Genomic DNA, 6,270 nt, shown 5'->3' with positions numbered 1-6,270 from the left:
CACAACCCCTCAGCCCTGTAAACCCCCTATAAAATGTCCGTACGTCTAGCATTGCTCGGTGGGGAGCCGACAATCCAAAGTCTCGTCACTTTCATCTAGTCAAAGACACACATCCATCTGTGTTTCAGGCGGTGGGGCCAAAGGACTAGTTTCCATTTTGCGTGTTGTGAGGTGTTGTTCTAGCCCTTTTAAGTCATGTATGTATGTACATATTCTCAACAACAACAAAAATATGAGTATCACTAAATTGGAGCAATTTGACTTTCAAAGATATGTTGCATACACTTTGGCGACAGGAGGGCATCATTTGATGTATCCATATAAAAATCTACGAGTATTTACCTAGTTTACCATCATGAAATATTCACATGGCGCAAAAAAAAAAGAAGCTATATTTGTTCAAAATAAAGTTTGCATACACAAACACTAGCTAGTTACATGCCTAGGTAGCAAAATCTAGAGAAATCTTCTAGATGCTCACCAAAACATTATCTAATTATCATGAAAACATTAAAAATAAATATATTTCTTTGCCAGGTGTTGACCACAAATGTTGAAGTAATACTTATCCGGGGCCATGCATTTGGCCGGACTTACCTATATTGTAATGTGAAGTCATTTGTGCTGACCCTAGTCAAAGATAATGTGGTAGTGCCAAGTGTGCAACACCTAGGATGCCATCTAAGAAAACTTGATATCAACTTGCTAAAGCTAAGGAAGCTTTACACGTTTTTGTTTGACTAATTCAAACTTGTGGCTTTAATTGGTTTAGGCCAACCAATTGAAGTGACTATCATAAGAAGAGACCACTTGAACTATAATAAGGTAATCGCAATATTCCTAACGAAGCTTGTTTGTTTGGACACGACATAGCGGAAAAGACTAATCACAATCTAGTCAATCTGCCTGAAGTACTCATCCTTAGTTAACCATTTGCTTACAACAAGGTAACCATGGTATGCTTTAATTGACTATATTAGTCTGACCAATCTTATTTGCAACTCACCATCCTTAGCTGACGAAACCGTAACCTATCAAAGCAAAAATGCTTCTGGACCACTAGAGAAAAAAAACATTGAGCCTAGCAAAAAAATGGGAAATTTTGTAAACAAGGTTGGGGAGAACATAAAAAGTGAAAATGTAGGTAATCTCACGAAAAAGGGTTTCCCCCCGCTTTGGAGAAAACGTAGGTAATCTATTCAATTTGCACCGTAAAAGTTAGTGAAAACAGTTAACATGTGAACATTTTATCTTTTCTTTTGAAAGTGTGTATTGTATGGATTAAATGGATTCTGTATGGCCGTTCATGACCAAAAGAACCAACACAAATACGAGCAATAAATGAGTAACCCTATAGGTAAGCCGCTTTGCCTTTACAACTTTTACCTCAAGTGCATATTTTTCTATATCTTTATTTTTAATAATACATCTTTAAAAAATGTCAATTTTCTAAACTTTTTATTTATTTTTATTTAAACTTTGAATCGGACATTTTATGTTAAAACCCAGGCTTAGGTAACTAAGGATAGACTATATCAAACTTGCAATGCACACATATTATGCCATAATATTTGTTCAACAATGTGTATGTTTATATTTTGTTTTCAATTAGTTAATAAGAGAAAATATAAAATAAATATATTTTTTATAAAAAAGTAAGATAACCCTGATTTTACCAAATTTTAACAAAAAAACATAAAACATTTTTGTTCTGCATTGATTTATATGCTTTACCAAATTTTAACAAAAACCCTAAAAGCAATGCCGAACAAATCAACTTAAAAAAATGACATCTTATCACCAAATCGTTAGTTGAAAGAATGAAGAGAACTTTTGAAGTTTTGAGCTAAAGATGGATCAAGGAAACTTTTTAAGTTTATATTGTGATCACTGAACATTTAATTAATTGTCACCAAATCGTTATATTGTGATAACTGCACATTTAATTAATTAATTGCTAAAGCAATCTTGCATTTTATTTGTGCTTATTAAAAAGTCCTGCAATTTTGTGGTCATATTTAAAGATAACTAGCAGAGTGCCCGTGCGTTGCTACGGGCTATGATATATATAAATGAATTGAACAAATGATTAGGGTCGTCTCCAAGTCCGACGCTCATTTCTCTCTTGTACGCCTGACCATGTTCGGACATGAAACGGTTGCCTAGCGGGCTTCTCAAAATTCAACCGTCTGGACAGTCCATCCTACCCCAAATCCAGACCATATGTGTGAGAGGAATATGGTGGTCCGCCATGTTATATTCAACACACTGGCCCAACACAAAAGAAAACCATCCCACGATGGGCCCTTCCCTTTTTTAGTGGACCCTCCTCTTCTTGCTCGGTATCCCGCTGTAGCGGGACATTGCTCGCTAGAACCCTCTCCTTTAAAACCAAACGATGCCCATATCATCTTCCCCATAACACCCTATCTCCTTCATGCCATATTTCCCCATGGACCGCCAAGGAGGAGTATGCAACTGCCCTGAACCCCCCTGCCCCATATATCGGTTGTAGAAATGCATGTTAAATGCATTTTTAAATGTTATAAATATTTCAAAAAAAATATTCGTCTACATCTCTGCAAAAATATGTGCACGACACAAACTTTTGTAAAAATACATCATTTTATTTTGCCTCCACAAAAAAGACAAATTTCAATGGTTGAAAATAGTGTTCCATGAGACAGTTTTTTGTCGTTTTTGCACAAAAAAAATCCTTCGAAACTTTTGGCGCACACATAGAATGTGAAGCTATACATGTGCAACAATTTTCAGTTTTTTTTTAAACTTAAAAAGGTGTCTTTCGAAGTGGGTGCCATTCGTTCTCAGCGTGCCGACCGGCAGCCCCCGGGTAAACTACCATGTCCCCAAGCTTCCCCTCTCCTTCTTTTCTCTCCTCCCCATGCACCATAGCCTCTCGCCGCCGCTGTCGGGCATGCACCATTGACGATCTCGAGTTCTCAACTTGGCGTTGGCAGCGTTCTAGCTGCGGGTTTCGCTGCCATGGCAGCGACCGTTTTAGCACAACACACATGCAGGCCATCAACTGGGGAAAACGGTTGATTGGGTGTGAACTTCGGATCTTGCGAGAATCGCTCAGCCGTGATTTCCGTGTGAGATTTAATAGCCTCTGCCTATAATCACGCACCATGATCCTACGCTGTCGTTTTCTTTGTTGAAGCATATGTTCAGGTCCACCTGCCGCCACGTGATTCTCTGTCTCCCATTGCTCTCTCCGTAACAACCTTTCCTTATCGTCTGCGTCTTTATCGCGAGTAAAGGATTAGCAAGGTCAGCTCAGGAGTTAGTTGGGTTACTGGCCGCACCTGCATGTGTATATCTTGTATAAATGTATTACCTCTGTAGCTGAATATGACTGCTTTCAGTCGTGTTGGTGTGTTCACTTTCTGCACTTCTATTCAGTCGAACAGGAAATAGGAAGTACAAGAGAAACATGGCTTGATCCGAAAATCACGGCACCATTTGACAACAAACTGAATGTCATGTTTTTTTTCATGGTTAATCCGCTAATTATAGCAAGGCCCGAACACAAAAAAATATGGGCTCATGAAAAAAACTGCTACGGAAGGTTCATGGCTCACAGCCGCGCACTTGCCGCGGCACATCACCGACCTCATCGCTGGCGCTCCCGCATGTCCACCACCTCGCCACAGCACCCGCACACACAGCCCACCTCGCCGCTGCCCAGCACATTGACGCCGGTGGTGGTTGGCCGGTCCAAATGGTGGCTCGATGAGGGACCGAACCAACCCGGACCGTGTCGCCTTGGTAGCGTCGCCGAGTTCCAGGGTGGTCACCCAGGGACCGATGGTGAAGACGGCGGGCAGGACGAAGGGCAGCTTCTTGGAGCTCTACCAATACCCACGCCTTCTTCACCAGCGTTAAGTCCTTGATGCCCCAGCCGGTGATGGCCAGGTACTACGACGCGTACGCGGCGATGAAGCTCGCCGTTGACTGTTCTGCCGGCTGTACCGTTAGGTTTTCTTTCCTTCTTACCTACATAGGACATAGGAGTATTGACCGATCAAAGGAAATAAATAGAACATGTTAGTACATATAGCAAAAATGCCCGTGCGATGCAACGGACCTATCAAACTTGTTTTACGTGATCTCAGTTTATGTAATCAATTAATTATGTGATCTCTGTTGTATGTTCTTTCTCTATTCCAAAATTCCACTCACGCGAGTAAGAAGTATTTCACTGTCTTATGCAAGTAGTTCAGTGCATACATATGCTACTTGTTCGTAATTGCAACCTGAATAGAGTAAAAAATATCGGTTCGGTGCATGGATGGATTGATGGGAACACACTGTCTAATGAAAAGGATAAGAATCACATTGGCATGCATAGGTGATTTGAAATTTTAAAAATATAGCATCTACATCTGCGCATCATGAGGAACAATTCCAGAGAAAAAAATTGATCCAATCAAGTGTATCTTTGGATATTTCATTATCCACTTAGGCCATATTAATATTACTTCCCACGTGGTGCACATCATCCTGATGCATGGGTGTGCCTCGACCCTTACATTGCAAATGTTATTATTGCAGGAAGAGCACACATTCATAAGCTAGCGGTTTCACAATGCGTTCTTGCTGATAGTAATTGAACCAAATGAAACGATGGACAAGTAGATTGATTAAGGAACTCTAGGTAATACTTCATGCCGTAAGCATTGGCTCAAAAAGTCAATTTGTAAGTAACAAAAAAAAGGCCTAGAAGAATAGTTTTACCTAAATAAAGTTTACTGCTGCACATGAGCAGATCCACACAAAGCAGAGGGGACGTGGAGCAGGCCGGTAACCAGGGGAAGGAGCAGAGTAGAAGATTTACACCGCCGTCTCCACTGGATATGGTGTCTCCGCCGCATCTGTGGAGGCGTCGCGGCTCCGCCTCGGATGGTGCTCGTGGCTATGGTGAAGAGGAGGGGTGACGCATGGGCGAAGAGGCAGGCGGTGCTTGTGGCCAAAAAAGTGGGTCATTCGAACTGCGGGAGGGAGGAGGGGATCGCCGGGAGGCAGCGAGATCGGTGGGCGGCGGCGGCGGCGGCCAGGTAGGGAAGTCGAGGTAGGAGGCTGTGTTTTTTTAGGGGAATTGCTTGTGAAAATAACGTGCGACGACGACTTAGCGAGCGGATCCCCTTAAAAAGACATAGCGAGTAGATTCCCTTAAAACTGGTAGGAATGGATACGATTGATGACGTTGATAAATATTGGTGAATGTTGGCCTAATTTACTATCATCATGCATGGAAACGAATCATCAAGAAAAAGAATACTTCCTATTACTACACTCATAGGAAGCTTCCTAATCTCTGCTACCAAATAGTTTCTGCCCAAACAAGGAAGGAAAGTTATGGACGTGATTCGGAAGGAAACAAACATTATGAAGATTAATTAATTTAGATTTGATCTTTAGAGATTGATTGTGATTGATTCTTTTACATAAAGACATTACTAAATAATTTGCGTCAGTATGGAAAGTTCTGATCCGTTCACTTTTTTCGTTATGTGAGTGGGTGAAGTGAAAATAAACCGATGAAATGAGGGAGGCGACGAAAAAAATATATGACGGTTAACCTACGAAAAAATCCCGGACGAAAGTGATGGGAGGTGAGACTAGAAAAAACCTGGAAGCGAGACTACCAACTGCTCCCTTAAGAGTAGAGATACTAGTACGATATATAGTAATTGCACACCTTTGTTAACTTTTAGAAATAGACATACATGGCTATAGAATTAACAATGTGGCACTAATTATGACGAGGAGTCCACATCTTCCTCGCGTGTGGATACGATGATATGCACTCATTATTTTGTCATAAAGCACAATGAAAAATTTAATGTTCGATGACATTGGTACATCATTGCATACTTTTGTTGTACAAACGACCATCTTTCCGTTAATTTTATTGGTGAAGTGCTACCTCCTTGCACCAGATAAGGGCGTTTGTAATGTTGTACCTCCAATCAGTTAAGGGCATCTCTAACGGCGTACCTCAAATCATGCACATTAAACGTCCATGGACAAGGATATGGGAGTCCACCATCCAACACGGCACATTGAATAAAAGCGGGCATGACATTTTCATTTATACAGGGGAAAAAGTTCAACATAGCAAAAGTTACCCTAGTCTAAAATCTTGGTCGACCGTGGGCACGCTCTGCTCTTCGTCGTACGTGGGCACGTCCATGCCCGACTTCCTACTCTTCACTTTATTTGAGCATGGCGTCTAGAGACGATTTG

This window comes from Triticum aestivum, chromosome 4B (genome assembly GCF_018294505.1).
Source record: "Triticum aestivum cultivar Chinese Spring chromosome 4B, IWGSC CS RefSeq v2.1, whole genome shotgun sequence".
Lineage (NCBI taxonomy): Eukaryota > Viridiplantae > Streptophyta > Magnoliopsida > Poales > Poaceae > Triticum > Triticum aestivum.
This window is presented reverse-complemented; position numbering follows the sequence as displayed.